At 37.8% G+C, this 20,748-nt stretch overlaps 1 protein-coding gene across 5 annotated transcripts in view; it reads right to left on the bottom strand.

The window, feature by feature from the left end:
• FER (FER tyrosine kinase) overlaps nt 1-5,122 on the bottom strand; it is a 467,575-nt gene extending 462,453 nt beyond the window's left edge. Inside the window, exon 1 of one of the 5 annotated variants that reach the window (XM_057540547.1) lies at nt 4,902-5,122. The gene's annotated coding sequence lies outside the window, so the exon portion shown is untranslated. Of the gene's footprint in view, nt 1-4,124; nt 4,520-4,901 lie in introns of those variants that run through there. The other 4 variants (XM_057540548.1, XM_007192081.3, XM_007192079.3 and 1 more) reach the window with 4 other exon arrangements.
• Between the last annotated feature and the right edge of the window lie 15,626 nt (nt 5,123-20,748).

Below are 20,748 nucleotides of genomic sequence, written 5' to 3'. Positions count from 1 at the left end.
CTATTTAGTTCCAATCCTAACTTTTTACCAGTTCAGTGCTTGCTTCACAACACCCAATAACTATAGGCTGGTCTGTGCATTTAAACTATAAGTGTGTGTTCTTTAAGAATCAGAACCCCATACTTACTGAACACACATTTTGAAATAGGGGTATCTGTAAAATGTTGCTCCCTAAAAAATAATCATATAGGAGATTTCTGTAGGAGACAGAAAACTTTCAATTAAGAGTTTTGTGTATTATTACATTTGAAAATAAAGTTTAACTTTTAAAAAGATTAAGTAAATGTAATTTAAGGCGGCAGGGAGCATTAGTTAGAGATTTAAGAAGGTAACATTTAGCTTTTCTGTACCACTTTTAAACAAATATTTGTGGTTCAAAGGAAAGGAATTCAGGGAAACCATCCAACAACAGATGATAATCTAATGTGAAAGAAAAATAATTCAGGAATTCAGACAAACTGGACATATTTTGAGGTAAAAATCAGTTAAGGTAAATTTCTGATTATCGCTACTGAGATACAGTAACCCAAGAGCTAAAAAAAAAAAAAAAAAAAACCCAGCTAATCTGAGATATTTCTAATTATTTGGTTTGTACAAATGTAAATATCATTCAATTTAAGTAAGCTTAATGTACATTATTTTAATTTCCAAAGTCTAAAACTTAGGGGCTTTTTTTTTTTTTTTTTAATATTTTGGATTTTTTTTTTTTTTAATTTATTTATTTATGGCTGTGTTGGGTCTTCGTTTCTGTGCGAGGGCTTTCTCTAGTTGCGGCAAGTGGGGTCCACTCTTCATCGCGGTGCACGGGCCTCTCACTATCGCGGCCTCTCTTGTTGTGGAGCACAGGCTCCAGACGTGCAGGCTCAGTAATTGTGGCTCACGGGCCTAGTTGCTCCGTGGCATGTGGGATCTTCCCAGACCAGGGCTCGAACCCGTGTCCCCTGCATTGGCAGGCAGATTCTCAACCACTGCGCCACCAGGGAAGCCCCTTAGGGACTTTTAGTATCATAGAATAAACACAGTAATACTAGAAGAGATGAAATGAAAATTACCATGAAAGGAACTGAACGTGAATGCTGAACACTCCCTAAATTCAGTCATTTTACCTCAATTGTCTCATTTCTTCTTCATAACGACCTTGTGAGGCAATTATATCATCCCCACTTTACAGATGAGGAAACTATGGTTTAAAGAGATTAAGAAACTTGCCCAAGATCCCACAAAAGAAAAATCCTAATTTCTGACTGAAACCCAGATTATCTGGCTCCAAAATAAATGACTCTTCTTTTCACTATACCCTGCTATCTCACAAGAAACACATACATTGAACTTTTCAGTCTTTTAATTAAAACCTTCTAAAGGAGGAAACAGTATTAAGCTTATAGTGAGCGGTGATAATGTATAGGCTAAAAATTAGTCATAGTTTGATAAGTATAAATGAATATTTAGGAAATAATTCCAAATCATGCATGACATTAAATTTTTTAAAAGCTGAATATGAAATATTGCCCCCAAATAGAAAACTCCGAAAACTTCTGTAGACAGGCACTAAGTAAACTTCATCTTACCTGGAGACTTTGAATTCCAAAGAAAAAACCTGAGAGGCTCCATATTTTGTCAGTCATACAACAGTTTCATATGGTTAACTAGGACTATATTTATACTTAAGAAAAAAGAAAAAGTGGGTAATTGCTTGGGTCTGATTCTTTTGTTCTGACTCTAATCTGTCCTCTATTGATTCTTTTCCATTTTTCCTCCAGATTTTGGAGTCTTCTTCTAATTTAGGCTAACTGAGTCTCAAGTTCAGGAACTCCTCCAAGTTTACATATAAGTGCTGACACACTGCAATGAAGACCATAAAATTGCAATGATTGGTAGAGTGTTACAGAAGAAACAAAAGTTTCAGTTATTTCAAAACATTAACTATCGTGGAATTACTGATGACTTTTTTTTCTGTATAGTTTTCTGAATTGATTTTAAAGCATTTAACTTTTATAATAAAAACAGGAGAGCAAGAAAAAAGGAAAGAGGGAGGAAGGCGGGGCAGGGGGGGTGGGGAAGTTGGAGCTTTGATTAAAAAATATCTGAACATCTTATTCTTTCCAAAGTTCCAAAACTATGACCTGCTTGTTCCCTTCTATCTCTCAATGGCATGGCATGAAAAATAAACCACACATAAGCATGCCAAAGTCAAATGAGATATGGAAAAATAATAATGAGGCAATCCAAAGATCTATAAATTCTGAGACATAGCTCAATTTCACTATTTCAGAAATTAGTTATTAACTGAGCAAAGTATGAAAAACAGATTTAGGGCATACTAAAACTGAAAAGCAGGATTCACATACTTAAAGAAGAGTGCAGGAATTTCCTTAGTATGGGAAAATTATAATATACACATATGTGAATTTATACCAATTTCTTATTCTTTTTATCACAAATTGAAGTTCTGTATTAAAATATTCCTTTAGCAACACCATGAAACAACACGCAAGATAGTTTTGAGTCCTATCAAAATTAACTTAAATCTCTCTAATTACTTCACTTTCCATGGAAAAGTTATATTAAAAAAAGTTCACATTTGTAAGCATTCTTTTTCCATTACAAAAACACATTCTTATTCCAAAACAACATACATAAGATGACCCAATTTATTAAGTATGTTACCAAAACAGTGCATAATTGATAGTCCCTTCGACCTGTCTTCAATAGAAGACGCTTATTTAAAAATCAAGTAGAAAACTATAATCTATTAACACAAGAGTCCAATTTTAAAACAAGACTTTTATTTGTATAACAAGTTCATTAGATTTCCTTTTTTTTTTCTGATTACCAAAACACAGTTAACTCACCAAGGCCTTGATTTATAAAGATGATGACTTCCTACTCACAGGACTGCTTTATAATAGTCTCATGGAATTCAATTACTACAGTTTTTATAACACTATTACCATCTACAAATGGAAATAAGCACTTCACAATATTTTGGTTTGATACATATATTATGCTGGTTTTCAAACCTGATAATTTCAGTTCCTCTGTTCCTTAGTATATACCATGTAACAGCTGTCCTGAAAATGTTATTGCTCTGTAGATGGTGAGTATTCACAGCACATCTGAACTTGCCTACATTGTTTGAAATTTTTCATAGTGAAATACTGGAGGAAAAAAAAGGCAAATGTGAAATGTTCATAGACCAGAGTTATAGCTACATAACAGTTGAAGATGAAATGAAAAGGAAGGGTCTACCAAAAGCCTGAATTATTTCTTCAACTACTGACATCAATCGCTGAAATAGTGCAGAAGCTGCATTAACCGGATCCTAAATAATTTTACATGGTATATATTTAATGCTGCCAACCATCAGTATGGAAGAGAAACAGATCTTCGCCAAAGGTCTTTCATGGAAGAAACTGGAGAAAGGTTTCCAAGTATGCCTATGTACTCCCTTAATATATTTCCAGTACCTTTGAAAACAGTTCACTTGGCTCAAGAGAACTAGCAGAAAAGATTCCCCAGATCACAAAACATACACTGAGCCCTCCTTTGCATTCACTGACAAATGTGTGGCTCTTCACAAGTATGTCTTCCTAAAGCCCATATAGGTAGATACACCAGAACAACACTTTACAGTGAAATAATTATACTTTGCAATAGTTTTTAAAAATCCTGTCCCCATTCCATAGGTGGAAAAGTACTTTCCAGTCTTTAATCACTAAAATAGATTTGGTCTATTCTTATTGATTTTTCTGTTACACTTTTATATCGTTGTTATTCCATTTAAGAAATTTTTTTAGTATTTTAAAACATCTGGAGAAAGAGAAAAAAATGGCACTACACCCAGAGTAATTTATGTCAAATTTACAGTGAGACTACTACGAATATATGCAGCTTCTTATGAATTAAAAAGATTAAGGTTTTTTAACCGTAAAGCAATCGAAAATGAAAGTGCCAGCCTTAATAAATTATTAGACATTGCACTATATATCAAAATCACAAATGTACACACACACACACACACACACACAAAAGCGACTTCACAGTTAATTTGTGCAAGACGTACCACCCTACCAAAACCAACTCAATTAGCGTGTTTCAGAAAGTTGATCTTAAAGGAGACTAACCAGAAAGCTGACCCGAAGGTGACTCCAAACACCTCCTCAACCGTAAATGGCAAAGAGAACAGAACAGAAATTGCCCCGCCTGCGCTAGCTTCACACTATCTCTTGAGGGTCACTCCTGGCCAAGACAGGAGTAGGGACGGAAGGTGGGGGATAAAAGCAGGGGGTGGGGAAGCTGACACGAGAGAAGAGCTGGGGGCGGACTGTGCCGGTCCAGGGAGACCGCAAGGCCCCAGCGGTAGGAAGGGGCTGAGGGAACACCTAGGGATTGGGGGTGGCCGCCCAGCCCGAGGCCCGCGCCGAGGGGATCGCGCCGAGAAAAGGGGGTGCGGGCGTGATGGGCGGTGCCCACAGTACTCCCAGCACCGCCCCCACACCCCGCAAACCCCGGACCCGGCGACTGGGCGGAGCCGTCGCGCCCGCCTCAGCCCTCTCGCGCCGGCACCCGCCCCCTCAGCCTCCAGTCCCGGGTGGGTGGGAAGGGCGGGCCTCGCCCGGCCGGGTGGGCAGCCCGGCCCAAGCCGCAAACAGGAATGCGCCGCCGCGAGCGCAGGATGGACGGGAGACCCCGCAGCCGGGGGCAGGAGGGGGGGTTGGCTGAGGGCGGAGAAAGAGCCCTCGGCGCAGCCGGCGCAGCCGCCGCAGCCAGGGCAGAGCCCCAGGCGCCCCACTGCGGGCAGGGAGTGTTGCCCCAGTTCTCGGCTGGCCTTCCCTACTCTTCCCCCCTCCCCCGGCGTTGCCCCGGGTAACAGCGCCTGCCGCGGGCGGCGCGAAACTCACCTATCTAGAACCTGACAAGCAGGAGCCCCTCAGACACGGGAGCCAGTCGCCACCCCGCGTCACGGGGGCCGCCACAGCCAATGAGCGCTGCTGTCACGAGCCTCCGCGGCCAATCCAGCTGCACTCCGGTCTCCGGGCACCCTCGAGGCCTCAGCCAATGGGCACCCGCCGAAGGCGGGCACTGCCTCCCGACCCCCAACCCCCTCTTCCACCACCTCCCAGGAGGCGGGGCGCGGCCGATTGGCCTGGACCCCGGAGGGGTGGGGCTCGGGCACCAGGCCCGGTGGGCGCGCGCGGACTGGGGGCTGCGGGCGTGGCGAGGGGAGGCGTGGAGCGTCGGCCACCGCCCTCCGGGCCCGCTCCCCAGCTTGGGTGGGGTCGCGCGGCCCTCCTAGTGGCGCAGCTCTCCTCGTCCTTGTAACTCGCTCCTCTCTAGCCGGTGTCCAGGGCTGCCGGGGTGGGAGTTTGGGCGGGATGCGGCCGGAGGCGGGCGGCGGCGTCACAGGAAACTTTGGGAGGCTCGCCTGGCTGCGGCCGGGAAGTGGCCGGGCCGGGGGTGATAAGCTGGGGCCGCCTGGAAGGGACTACCCGGCGGGTCGGCTGCCGGAAAGGAATTCGGAGGGTGGGGACGGAGACGTGATTAAAATGTTAATGGTGCCCACGGGGTGCTGGGTGATCCCGGGAGCTGAAATCTCCGGGAACGGAAGCTGCTTTGGGGGCGCGGACCCTCCACCCCTAAATACGCATCCTTCACCCCTTCGAATCAGTCACTTTTTCTGTATATATCTTACTTGCATCTATTGTAACGTTGATTCTTTTAAACTAGTTTTCGGCTTGAAGTGCCTGAAAGGCGAGAACAGTGTCTTTCTCATTCCTGTAATTCCCAGTGCCTGAGACCTTCTTTAAAAAAAAGGTTAGACAATGCTGGAGTTGTGATGGATGCTACTAAAAAGTGTACAGCAGGTCCTGTGAGTAGTCTCCTGTAGTAAGTTCTTACCTCTTCCAGAGTCTAGCATGCGTGAAGAACCGAAGTTGGTTTGCTCCTCCAGTGAGGGTTGTTTCTGAAGCGTCCTTCACCAAAAGAATTTAGTGGAAAATGAGTAATTTGAGCTAAACAAAGAGACGTAGGTGATCTGTAACAGTATGATAGGTGTTATTAGTCACTATTGCAGGGTATGTTTCTGTAGCCGACTCTTTAAGGCATTGTATCGTACATTGCATTGGTTGAACCACATGCTTTGCCTGGAGCAAATTCTAAGGTCAACCCTATCTCGACCCTCCTCCTCCAAAACTTGTGTATTACAATGGGAGCCAAAGAAGAGTGAATAATTAGTTCATAATTAATAATTTATAAACAGAGTAATTTATTTTACTGTAGTAAACGCCCCTACACATAGACAAATTTTAAACGGGACTTTTCATGTCTACTCTTTTAAAGAAACCAAAACGTGCTGTAAAGACAAGAATTTTATTTTTTTTCCATTGTGTTATGGGGGTTTTAATTGTTTATTTGTATTTTTTTAAGCCTAAAAGACCTTTTATTTTATTCTTAAATTATTCTACTGTTGAGAAAGGTTAAGTAAAATTACAAAGGTTACACATATCCAACTAGACAAATGTAAAGACAAAAATTTTTTTTAAAAAGCTTAATTCTCCCTATTGGATATGGAAGAAGGGATTTCCCTTTCTTAGAGCACTTGCCTTAGAAAACTGGTAATTGTTGTATACTTTTTCATCTCTTTGAAATGTATATAAATTATTTTGAAGACTGGATAGGTCTCTGTCATTTTGTGTTTTGTTAGCGTTATATCCCAGAAATGTGTTTCTCAAGGACCTGGGAACTATCTCTTTGAAATGCAAATGTCAAGAGAGCTAGCGCCCTTGAATGGATAAAGATGTTGTGGTATACATATATATACAGCATGGAATATTATTCAGCCTTAAAAAAAGAATGAAAGCTTGCCATTTCAACAGCATGGATGGACCTTGAGGGCATTATGCTAAGTGAAATAAGTCACAGAGAAATGCAAATGCCATATGATCTCCCTTAAATGTGGAATTTAAAAAAAAAACAAAAAAAACCTCATAGATACATAGAACAAATCGGTGGTTGCCAGAGGCAGGGGGTGGGAGGTGGGTGAAATGTGTGAAAATGGTCAAGAAGTACAAACTTCCAGTTATAAAATAAAAAATAGGAATGTAATAGCATGAAGACTGCAGTTAATAATACTGTATTGCATATTTGAAAATTGCTAGGAAAGTAGATCTTAAAAAGTTCTCATCACAAGAAAAAAATTGTGTAACTATATATGGTAACGGATGTTAACTAGAATTACTGTGGTGATCAGTTAGAGATATATACAAATATGGAATTATGTTGTACACCTCAAACTATTGTAATATTATATGTCAATTATACCTCAATTAAAAGAGAGAGAGATAGCACCTCTCTCTCCCAGTTTCTATGGGATAGTAGGAGCCTAACTTTGTGGGCAAATTTTTCCAAGTTGCAAAACTACCTTCTGTCATAAAGATGAGACATTTGTTTTTCCTGTGGATAATGCTTATTAGCTAACTCTGATGGTCACCCCAATTACAAAATAAAATCAAGATGAATTATGTGTGCAATGTTATCAAGGCCTATTACTTGATGACTAGTTATTATTTATCTTGAAAACATACGTAATGGGTTGTATCTGCTAGGCTGTATAAAAGGGTGAGATTGCTTTCTGTCTTTGCAGTCTCTTTGCAGATTGCCTGCAATGCGCATCACATTCTGGTGTACTGCTTATTCAATAAGAGAAATATTATTTCTCCACTGCGTTTGTGGAGAGAATTTCTGGGTTGGGAGAACATTTTGTTTTTATTTATATTCCCCAAAAAATACCTATGCCTAAAATATCAAGACTATGAAGTTAAAGAAAGTAATTAGTTTCTAGTTTTTAATTTGTTTTCAAAAATGACCTCACATTAGATGATAATGTGTTGCCGAACTAAAAATACATTTTGAGTCAGAAATAATAAAGTTAATGTTTGGTATGTATTTTGTAATGACTGTTAACTGCACAAACTAAACATATGTGAATAAACCTCTTAAAATAGAAAAGAAATTAATTATCTATGAATATTAAATACTGTGGTATATGTCAAGTCAATATGAAAGAAATCGATGAATGTTTATGCATTATATGGTTAGACAAAGCCAAAATACAACTTTGGGAATTGCTTCACCAAGGCATATCTTTTCCAAGAACCTTAGGATTTCTCTATCTTTATACAAAGAAAATCTAAATCTGGAAAGATGTGGTTTATGAATTTGTTATCACATATGTGCAGAAAGTAGCTTTAAATAAAAGTCTGGTGTGAAAAATAGAATTGTTTGCTATACATTGTGTGTGTGTGTGTGTATGTGTGTGTGTGTGTGTGTGTGAGTTTTAAGGAACTCAGATATCTGAAAAGAGTAAGAATCTTTCTAGTTCTTCAACAATTCTCTCAGTTCTCACCTATTCACTCCCAACTTAAAAACTGCCTGCCATATGCCAAGCACCATGCTAAGAAATGCAATTTTTTTTAACAGCTTTATTGGAGTATAATTGCTTTACAATGTTGTGTTAGTTTCTGCTGTATAACAAAGTGAATCAGCTATATGTATACATATATCCCCCTATCCCCTCCCTCTTCCATCTCCCTCCCATCCTCCCTATCTCACCCCTCCAGGTGATCACAAAGCACAGAGCTGATCTCCCTGTGCTATGCAGCTGCTTCCCACTAGTTATCTATTTTACATTTGGTAGTGTATATAAGTCCATGCGACTCTCTCACTTCGTCCCAGCTTACCCTTCCCCCTCCCTGTGTCTTCAAGTCCATTCTCTATGTCTGTGTCTTTATTCCTGTCCTGCCGCTAGGTTCTTCAGAACCTTTTTTTTTTTAATTCCATATATATGTGTTAGCTTATGGTATTTGTTTTTCTCTTTCTGACTTACTTCACTCTGTATGACAAACTCTAGCTCCATCCACCTCACTACAAATAACTCAATTTTGTTTCTTTTTATGGCTGAGTAATATTCCATTGTATATATGTGCCACATCTTCTTTATCCATTCATCTGTCGTTGGACACTTAGGTTGCTTCCATGTCCTGGCTATTGTAAATAGTGCTGCAATGAACATTGTGGTACATGTCTCTTTTTGAATTATGGTATTTTCAGGGTATATGCCCAGTAGTGGGATTGCTGGGTCATATGGTAGTTCTATTTTTAGTTTTTTAAGGAACCTCCATAGTGTTCTCCATAGTGGCTGTATCAATTTACATTCCCACCAACAGTGCAAGAGGGTTCCCTTTTCTCCACACCCTCTACAGCATTTGTTGTTTGTAGATTTTTTGATGATGGCCATTCTGCCAGGTGTGAGGTGATATCTCATTGCAGTTTCGATTTGCATTTCTGTAATGATCAGTGATGTTGAGCGTCCTTTCATGTGTGTGAAACCTCATTTAAAGTGGAGTTGGGAAGCCCTGAAGGGGGAGCTCTCACGCAGGTATCACTCACCACAGTTTGTAGCCTTCTGACCCAACAAGCTGCCCACTACCTGCAGCCTGTGAAGAACCACCACAGCCTCCCCAGTTTCCTCCTTTCTTCTAAAAAAGCAAGTCTCTCTCCTCGGTTCTCCAGATTTACCTATGGTTTACCACAGTTTGCTTGTCCCAAATTGAAATTCTCTGCTATTCCCAAATAAACTTATTTTGCTGGTAAAATAGCTGGCTCTTTTGTTTTTAAGATCAACACTTTCTGAGGAAACTGACTGGCCCAAGGAAAATACTTTCACGGATAGTGGAGGGGAGGGGCGAATCTTCCAACATTGTGATTCCTTGCCTAATCACATCAAAAATGAAGTCTGCCAATCCACAAGTTCCAAGCATGCAGGTTGCTTCTCTCATTCTTAAATGTGAGGAGACATTTGGGGATCACCACACTTTTGAGGAAACCCACAGTCATGAAAATCAGACACCAAAACAAACAGAAAAAATTATGGGAAGAGGTGGGGGAGAGTTGAACAAAACCAAAGCAGAGAGCAGAAGAAAATTTCAGAACTATGAGCAATGTCATTAAAGAAAGAAATTCTATGAATAAAAAGAGGATGCTTTTTTTTTTTTTTAAGAAATACTCAGAGGGAAAAAATGAGTTTTGGGAATTAAAAAATAAATTTTAAAATTCAGTAGTAGATGACAAAATGAAGTTGAGAAGTCTCAAAAGAAGATCAAAAATACAATTGAAAAATATGAGATAAAAGGAAATTTAGGATCAATCCAGGAGATTGTACAGCTAAACTATAAAAGTTATTAAAAAAAGAAAAGGAGGAGAATGGAGGAGGGGTGGAATTATCAAAGAAAGGCATTTCCACAGAACTGAAAGAAGTGTTTTTCCAAATCATATGGATCTAGTGAGTGTCTGAAAAATAAATGAAAAAGACTCACGTAATCCTAAAATATCAGAATAGCAGAGATAAAGAAAATTCCCTAAATGCTTCAAATAGAATAACAAACAGATTGCAGACAAAAAATCAGGCATGATAATAGAGAATGGCACTGGACTTTTCAACAATGATACTGGAAACTAGAAGAAAATAGAGCAATATCTTTAGATTCCAAAGGGCGATTATTTACAATTTAGAATTTCCTATAAACCCAACCATCAATCAAGTCTAACAGCAAAATAAAGGTATCCTCAGATATGCAAGATCTCAGAAAGTTTTCTTCCTGTGAAACCTCTTCTTAGGAAGATACTTAAAAGTGTTTTCCACCAAAAAGAGGGATTGAAAAAAGAGAGATGAAGACATGGATCAACAGTGGAGAAAGGAAAAGGGAATGCCCAGAATGATGGTGAAGGAAATTTCCAGGAAAATAACTGTTTGAGGGGCCTAAAAAGCAGCCAGTAGAGACTGAGGCAGGAGAATGGAAGTCTCCAGAACTGATGTTTCCAAGAAAAAAAAAACAACAACAAAAAAACAATAATGGGATCAATACATTACCTGATGCATTTTACTACAAGGAGAGATGTATTAGCATTATGACACAATTTGGAGATGACTTAAAGAGTAGGCGTATAAAAGATGAAGCAATTATTAGTCACAGGAAAAAAAATTTATTTAAAAAAATTTTACATTAAAAAATGCAACCAGAGTGTACATGTGACTCAGCCTAAAAAGATAATTACATAATCATCCTATTCTAAGCACTGAATGTTGATTTAACAAAAAATTACAATACGGTAATTCCTACAATATTGTAGGAATAGAGTAAAGGAAACTCTTGAGTGGAAATAATGTAAGAGAGCTAAATCCTCTTCTTCCATAGTAGGAAGTTAGTAGATAATTGCTAATTCTGAAAAAATCAAGACAGGGTATTCAAAGCCTGCTTCATGCTAGGAAGGATAAACACCAGTGTTGAAAGTTGAGTTCAACTATGGGGATGAGGATGGGAACTGAAAAGTAACAGTGGTTAGGGCTGGAGGTTATCAATCTTGGGCTATCATTTTACTTGCATTGCTTTGATAAACATAAACATTAAAAAAAAGTCTGTTGGTGAATCTGTTGCACAGCCAGTTTAAGAACTACTGGGATAAAGAACAGGACAAGGAAAAGGAACACCTGTCTCTATCACTGCATATAGCATACATGGTAAAAAGAATAAAACCAGACATAATCTGCCTTCTAACTTGGATGGTTATTCACTCAGTAAATATTTCTTGAGCACCTATTATGTGTCAAACAGTGTGAGAAGTTCTGAGGATATGACAGGAAACTGTAGAGGCAGGGCTCTTCACCTGAAGTCAAGTAGGAGATACAGACAATAAGCAAGAAAACAAGTTAACAGACCATCTATAGATTTGATAAATGCCAGGAAAGAAATGAATAAAATGTGAGAAAATAAAGAGAACTGGAAAGAATCAAACAACTAAGATTTGGGTCTTAGCTTCACAGTTTTATACTATGAACTTAAGCAAATCCCTTAACCATTCTGAGCCTCCATTTTTATATCTATTAATTGCAAATAATAATTCTAACTTCACTGGTTCTTATGACTATAAATTGAGATAGAGTAAACGAATGAATTTTCAGTATATAAATTCCTATTCAAACATAAGTTTTTTACCCTTAGGGGAGCCCTTATCAGTTCTTTACTGGTTTCCTTGACTGCTTCCCTAAGGTTCTATGGTACACATTGTCAACAGATTTAAGCCACCTAACCATCATTTTCATTTTGATGTTTCCACATTCAAATGCTTTAACTTAGAGGTAAATCTAGTTTCCTAACCTTGACTTCAGCCTTTACAAATCTACAAGCAATTTAACTATCCAGACTTCCCGCCCACCTCACTGTTAACCTTTCCCCATTTCCCTTCAGCAATAGAATACTTTACACCTCCACATGTACTTTAAATTTATATACAGTAATATTCACTGTTTTTGGTGTACAGTTCTATGAGTTTTGAGAATTTCATAGCCATCAAACCACCACCCCTATAAGATGCAGAACAGTTCCAAACCTCTCCTGCCCTCACACACACACACACAAACACAGTCTCTTTATGTTACCCCTTTGTAGTCAACCCTATCCTCACACAACCCCTGATCTGTTCTTCATCTCTATAGTTTTGCCTTTTCCCAAATGTCATATAATTGCAGTCATAGTGTATATAGCCTTTTGAGTCTGACTTCTTCACTAAGAATAATGCATTTGAGATTCATCTATGTTATAGCATGTCTTAGCAGTTTCTCTCATTTTATTGCAGTGTAGTATTTCATTGTTCATCCATTTCTCAGTTCAGAGACATTTGGGTTTTTTCCAGTTTTGGGCTATTATGAATAAAGTTACTATAAACATTCACATACAGGTTTTACTGTGTGATCTTTTTTTTTTAATTGGGTAGAGTTGCTTTACAATGTTGTGTTAGTTTCTGCTGTACAACGAAGTGAATCAGCTGTATGTATACCTATATCCCCTCCCTTTTGGACCTCTCTCCCACCCCCACCCCCCCATCCCACCCATCTAGGTCATCACAGAGCACCAAGCTCAGCTCCCTGTGCTATACAGCAGGTTCCCACCAGCTATCTGTTTTACACATAGTAGTGTATATATGTCAATCCCAATCTCCCAATGTATCCCATCCCCCTTCCCCAACCCATGTCCACACATTCATTCTCTATGTCTGCATCTCTATTTCTACCCTGCAGATAGGTTCATCTGTACCATTTTTCTAGATTCCATGCACAATTTACAATAGCCAGGACATGGAAGCAAACTAAATGCCCATCGACAGATGAATGGATAAAGAAGATGTAGTACATATATACGATGGAATATTACTCGGCCATAAAAAGGAATAAAATTGGGTCATTTGTAGACATGGATGGACTTAGAGTGTGTCATACATAGTGATGTAAGTCAGAAAGAGAAAACCAAATATCATATATTAACACATATATATGTGATCATTTTTATTTCACTTGGGCAAATACCTGAGAGTGAGATTGCTAGGTCCTGTGGTAAGTACATATTTGTAGGAAACTGCCAAACTTTTCCCAAAGTGGCTGCACCATTTTACATTCCCACCAGTAATGCATGACAGTTCCAATTTTTTCTCATTTTCACCAAAACTTGGTATTGTCAAGTGTTTTTTTGAGTAGGGGGAGGTGGATTGGTGGGTTTGTTTGTTTTCTCATTCTGAAAGGTGTGTAGTGGTATATTATTGTGGTTTTAATTTACATTTCCCTATGGACTAATAATGTTGAGCATCTTTTTATGTTCTTATTTGACATCCACATATCTTCTTTGGTGAAGTATCTGTTCAAAGCTTTTGCCCATTTAAAAAAAAATCCTAGTATTTCTTAGTTTGTCTTTATTATTTTCAAATGATTTCTTGTGTATTTCTTAGTTTTGTTTCTAATTCTTGCTAAAGAAGCTTTACGTGGTGGAAGCAGATGAAAGGAGCCCCTCACTGCGATTTCCTAAGCATTGGGCAGAGTATGGGATCAGAACTTATTTTTCCCCCCATACAGAGCTAACAGCCTTTTTTTTTTTCTTTTTTAAGGATCAAACATTTGCTCTACTACACTGTAGCCAACTCAGCTAATTAATTCATAAATTTATAAGTACCAAGGGAGAGGGGAAAAGTTATACCATTAGAACCACAAATATTAAAGATGAGAAGTTTATAGAGCCCCAAGTACTGAAAGTGAGCGCTACAGATCCCATTTGAAACTTGAGTAACTCTGTATGAGATAAATGGAAATAGCAAGGGAAAATGAAGTAATTGGTATACGTATTTATAAATGTACAATTATCAACTTAAAAAACCCCTTTTATGACTAGGTTTATTGAAGTGACATGCACTAATTCTTTTTTTTTTAATTTAAAAAATTTTTTATTTAATTTAATTAATTTATTTATTTTTGGGCTGCGTTGGGTCTTTGTTGCTGCGTGCAGGCTTTCTCTAGTTGCAGCAAGCAGGGGCTACTCTTCACTGTGGTGTGCGGGCTTCTCATTGTGGTGGCTTCTCTTGCTGTGGAGCACGGGCTCTAGGCACATGGGCTTCAGTAGTTGTTGGGACTTCCTGGGTGGCACAGTGGTTAAGGACTCCACAATCCCAATGCAATGGGCCTGGGTTCGATCCCTGGTCAGGGAACTAGATCCCATATGCATGTCACAACTGAGAATTCACATGCCACAACTAAGGAGTCCATGTGCCACAACTAAGGAGCCAGTGAGCTGAACTAAGGAGCCCACCTGCCACAACTAAGACCCAGTGCAACCAAATAAATAAATAAATAAAAGAAAATATAAATTTTTTTTTAAAATTGGATTGTTGTTTTGAAAGAAAGAACAAAGTTGAAGGACTATTATCCTGATTTTAAGACTTACTATAAACAAGAGAGTGAGGTATCAATGAAAACATAGATATACAGATCAATGGAATAGATAAAGAGTCCAGAATATACCCATGTAAACATGATCAGTTGATTATTGGCAAAGGTGCAAAGACAATTCAGTGGAGAAAAGGACAGCCTTTTCAACAAGTTGCTGGAACAATTGGCCATTGACATGCAAAAGTTTTCTGGTGGTTTGTTTTTTACCCATATCTCTCACCTTATACAAAAACTAACACAAAATGGATCATAGACCTAAATATAAAATAAAACAACAAACCTTTCAGAAGAAAAAACAGGAGAAAATCTTTGTGAACTTCAGTTAAGGAAAGAGTGCTTAGATACAACACTGAAAGCACTACATGGGGAAGAAAAAAATTGGTAAATTGGGCTTGATTAAAATTAGAAAAGAAAATTGATCTATGAAAGATATGGGCAGGAGAATGAAAAGACAAGCCACAGAAACTATTTTCAAATCACACATCTGATGAAGGGCATATATGCAGCATACAACTCTCTGATTTTAAAGAAATGCTTTCCATTCTTTCAGGCTCAACTCAAATCTCAGCTCTGTGAAAACTTCAAAGACCAGATGAGCTAGAATCCATATGTCTGGACCATTAGTGGATGAATGAATGAACATTTCTCAGCCATTATTACTTTCCTGTAAAATACAATGTATACACTAATAAATATACCCTTATATTCTGGCCCTCTTTTTAACTAAAAACCTGAATGTATTTGCCAGACACTTGATATATTGCAGTATGTTCCCATGGAATGAAATGAAACTTTATTGACTGAAATAATAAGTACTATGGATGGATGGCATTATCTTACTGATTCAAAATTGCTTACATTATATCTTAGCCTTAGGGAGGTTATATCTAACTAGGGCAGGTCTGGTAAAGTATATTTTGTAACTATATATAATGTCTTGTATGGATCTGTGAATATGTATTTGTCTAAGTACACAGTTATAGAAAATTTTAAAAATGGAAAAATTCTGTTATATATTTTATCGATTTTGTTGAAATAGCAATTCTCTTCAGTTTCAGTTTTTGTCAAAGCTTACTGTATTATCATTTTCTCTGAAAATCAGAAGCTTCTGTCTATTCTGGAGGCCATTTAGCCCAACTGCATTTTTCAAAAAGCCATGATTTGCTAAATTTAAGTGCAGCCCCCTTTGTTAGGCCTAGAATTAGTGCTAAGGACCAAATGAGGAGCCCTTAATAAATTAATATCCTGGGCAGCAGTATTCCAAAAGTCCAGGAAAATATGTAACATGGATATTTCCTCCAAATATTTTAAGATAATAGGCTTACTATATACAGAGCTTCCCAATACATACACATTAAGGAAAGGTGGGCCCACTCAGCAAAGTGAACACAGGTACAATATAATTGAACATGTCCCCACACTCAGAAGGCCTTGTCCTTCATTTAATGCTCTCCTGTCGCCATCTTGAAATTCTTAGTAATTTTATCTTTGAAGTTGTGTTTTGTAACTGAAGTCTGAAGGAACGATGGAACATACATGTAAACAGAGAAGATATGCAAGATACGCGTTTGCACTGCTCCTTGCCACTCTGTTCTCAGTAGTATTCCCAATGCCTCGCGAGTACAGCCTTCCGGTGGACCCACAGTGCATGAGAGTTCAGCGAGATCAAAGTGAGCACAAGGTCAGTGTGTTACATCTATGACTGAGTTAAAAGGAACACTGACAAGCCTGAGAGGGTATGCTTTCCATTCAAACCAGAACTTGCTTCGAGTGCAGAAAGAAGGCAATGGCATTCTAAGAAACATGAACACACAAGGAATCCTATCATATTTTTTCTTATTTGTGTTACTTCCTGTATTAGCCAACTATTCATACTAAAATGATGACATAGGAGAAAAGGGGGACACAGGGCATCATATAGTTACTTTCCCTTTTTGTCCTTTCTTACTCATTAGCAAGCTAAAGCTAGAGAGGGTTGATAGATGTGCACACATCAAAAAGTGAAATTTTAAAAACTGAGTTAGTTTTGTGTAGTTTACATTGTTCTGGTAAGAATGAAATATATACTGTACTCATATATGAACTACGTAATATGAATTCTGTAGTTTTGGTGATTCTACATATAAGTTAAATGCTCTTATATTCGCGTTTAAAATTGTTAATACACCATAGAAAGAACAGTAAATTTATGCTAATAATTTAAAATTAAAGATTCTTTTATTTAGTAGCAAATAAAAAGCACATCTCAAGAGAGAGAGAAAGAAAGAGAGGCTGCAGTAAAAAGGGGAAAAAGCCTTCTATTTTAGCACCTTTAACAGCACTTTTTTCCTGCTTTAATAAGCACTGTTTGATTGATATAAAAAAAGCATTCTTTATAAATCCTTTCCATGCAGAGTGAGCCTGAACTTTTGCTGCCTATCTAATGATGTTAATCAATGTGTAAATTTAGTAAGAACTCTTTAGTACTTAGTCCATCACCAATGGTATAAAATACACAGAAATTGCTTTTTCTACAGCAGTTATAGATTGTATTTAGTCACTGATAATTTTTTATTTCATCTCCTCTTCCCCAACCCTGAGTGAACAGCTCATAAGATCCAAAGAGGCCTGGAGGTAAATGTTTTACTTCATTCTCCTACCAGCTGGGCCTATGATTCTTCACAGGATCTTGTTAGAGAATGTTTTCATATGCACTATTGGGTCCCAGTAAAAATAATATAAACTAAGTACTTATTATATGCTCAGATATGTACCAAGTGCTTTTACACACACTGTCTCATTTAAGTCACAAAAACCCTGTAGGGTAGGCACTAATATTATCCCAATTTACAGATGTTAAAAAAAAAAAAGCAAAGAGAAGTTAAATACATGATTTATACATGATTTATAGTCTCACAGCTTGTTGGTACAGGTATTGTGATTTGAATTCACATGATCTAATGCAAGAGCCGCTTAACTGTTATCTAGGCCTGCTTTGCCAGTTAAGTCCATTGATTCAGAAGTAGAGGAGTGATTCTGAGAGGAAAGAAAGATGATCAACAGCCAAGCAAAATGACAAAAAGGAGGGGAGATCAGATCTTTCAAAGTAAAAAATAGCATAGCTGATATAAAAATCTCTTAATAGCTCTAAAAGTATGACAGACCTAAGTTTGAGAACCTGCTCCACCAGTTCCCAGCTTGTGGCCTTGGGGAAATTACTTAACTAAATCTTAATTCTCTCATTTGTCAAATAAGGATAACAACAGTGCCAACTTCACAGGCTTGTTGTGAGGATTAAACGGCACCATGCACAGAAAATGCTTATCATGGTGCCTGGCACCATGCTCTATAAGTGTTAGTTACTGTTACTATTATTTTTAGTATTTTACTTGCTTGAGCTTCTTCATCTTCAAACACCATTTTTCCTTCTGTCTTTGTGGTCTAAGTAATTCTTCCTACAATTTTAAGCTGGAGTTGAGCTCTACTCACAAAACCTACAGGCAACCAGAATCTTCACTTTCTTCTTGCAATTTTTTTTGCCACTACATCTCAACTGATTTAGTGCCAGATTATAGATTTTCATCCACACTTTTTAATTCAGAACCTTCCTTTTTATTTGGCTTTGAAGCATATTGTGTTAAATTCCCAAAATGATACCTTCAGAGTTCGCTGCAAAGTCCTTACCACATTTCTCAGAAAACTTAAAGTTGTTCTTAGGGGAACAATCATTGCTTTGCATTTCATTATTGAATAGAAAATCTAGAAGAACAATATCAACTTTTAAATGAAATTATACACCTGGAAGGGGCATATAAACAGAGTAAAAAACAGAGCACCTCATTATCACTCTTTCAAGCTGCTAGAGTGAAACTTGAGTCATTGCATATTCCAACATCAAAAACTCTCTTGGATATAATAAAGAACATCATTATGCACACAGCAACAAAACGAGGAAGTTGTCAGAGGGAGCCACTATGAATAAAAGATTGCCAAGACAGAGTCTTAAAATGGATAATACAATAAGCTCGTTAATAAGTATTCTGAAATAGCTCTAAGGTTTTCCAACTGAAACTGAATTCCTTAGGGTTCTTAGCTAGTCAAAGGCATCAACTTTATTATTTTTTCTTCTGTTTAAATTATCCATACCTCTTTGTTGATCCATGCAAGAATGTTTCTATCTGTATCTAAACACAAAGAAACATTTGATTTTAGTTTTGGTATTTATTAGAGTACTCACATGAAAATAAGTGGAATTAGGCTTCTTTTTTAAAGATCTGGGTTACTGATAAAAGCCTCTCGAATGAAAAATAAGCATATAAAAGGAGTCAGGCTTCACCATCTTGCTATAATCTTCTAAATTGCCTTCATAACATAGAAACTCTTCTAATTGCAGAATATTTAAGAATTAGTGCATGTCGGACTTCCCTGGTGCAGTGGTTATGAATCCGTCTGCCATTGAAAGTGAGGGGATGGAAAAGATATTCCATGCAAATGGAAATCAAAAGAAAGCTGGAGTAGCTATACTCATATCAGATAAAATAGACGTTAAAATAAATAATGTTACAAGAGACAAGGAAAGACACTACATAATGATCAAGGGATCAATCCAAGAAGAAGATATAACAATTATAAATATATATGCACCCAACATAGGAGCACCTCAATACATAAGGCAACTGCTAACAGCTATAAAAGAGGAAATCGACAGTAACACAATAATAGTGGGGGACTTCAACACCTCACTTACACCACTGGACAGATCATCCAAAATGAAAATAAATAAGGAAACAGAAGCTTTAAATGACACAATAGACCAGATAGATTTAATTGATATTTATAGGACATTCCATCCAGAAACAGCAGATTACACTTTCACCTCAAGTGCGCACGGAACATTCTCCAGGATAGATCACATCTTGGGTCACAAATCAAACCTCAGTAAATTTCAGAAAACTGAAATCATATACGCATCTTTTCTGACCACAATGCTAAGAGATCAGAAATGAATTACAGGGGGAAAAAACGTAAAAAACACAAACACATGGAGGCTAAACAATACGTTACTAAATAAACAAGAGATCACTGAAGAAATCAAGCAGGAAATCAAAAAATACCTCCTAGAGACAAATGACAATGAAAACACGACGATCCAAAACCTATGGGATGCAGCAAAAGCAGTTCTAAGAGGAAAGTTTATAGCTATACAAGCCTAACTCAAGAAACAAGAAAAATCTCAAGTAAACAATCTAACCTTACACCTAAAGGAACTAGAGAAAGAAGAACAAACAAAACCCAAAGTTAGTAGAAGGAAAGAAATCATAAAGATCAGAGCAGAAATAAATGAAATAGAAACAAAGAAAACAATAGCAAGGATCAATAAAACTAAAAGCTGGTTCTTTGAGAAGATAAACAAAATTGATAAACCATTAGCCAGATTCATCAAGAAAAAGAGGGAGAGGACTCAAATCAATAAAATTAGAAATGAAAAAGGAGAAGTTACAACAGACACCGCAGAAATACAAAGCAACCTAAGAGACTACTACAAGCAACTCTATGCCAATAAAATGGACAACCTGGAAGAAATGGACAAATTCTTAGAAAGGTATAACCTTCCAAGAGTGAACCAGGAAGAAATAGAAAATAGGAACAGACTAATCACAAGTAATGAAATTGAAACTGTGATTAAAAATTTTCCAACAAACAAAAGTCCAGGACCAGATGCCTTCACAGGTGAATTCTATCAAACATTTAAGGAAGAGCTAACACCCATCCTTCTCAAACTCTTCCAAAACATTGCAGAGGAAAGAACACTTCCAAACTCATTCTATGAGGCCACCATCACCCTGATACCAAAACCAGACAAAGATACTACAAAAAAAGAAAATTACAGACCAATATCACTGACGAATATACAGGCAAAAATCCTCAACAAAATATTAGCAAAC

The sequence above is a fragment of the Balaenoptera acutorostrata genome, chromosome 2, assembly GCF_949987535.1.
Source record: "Balaenoptera acutorostrata chromosome 2, mBalAcu1.1, whole genome shotgun sequence".
Taxonomy (NCBI): domain Eukaryota; kingdom Metazoa; phylum Chordata; class Mammalia; order Artiodactyla; family Balaenopteridae; genus Balaenoptera; species Balaenoptera acutorostrata.
This window is presented reverse-complemented; position numbering and strand designations above follow the sequence as displayed.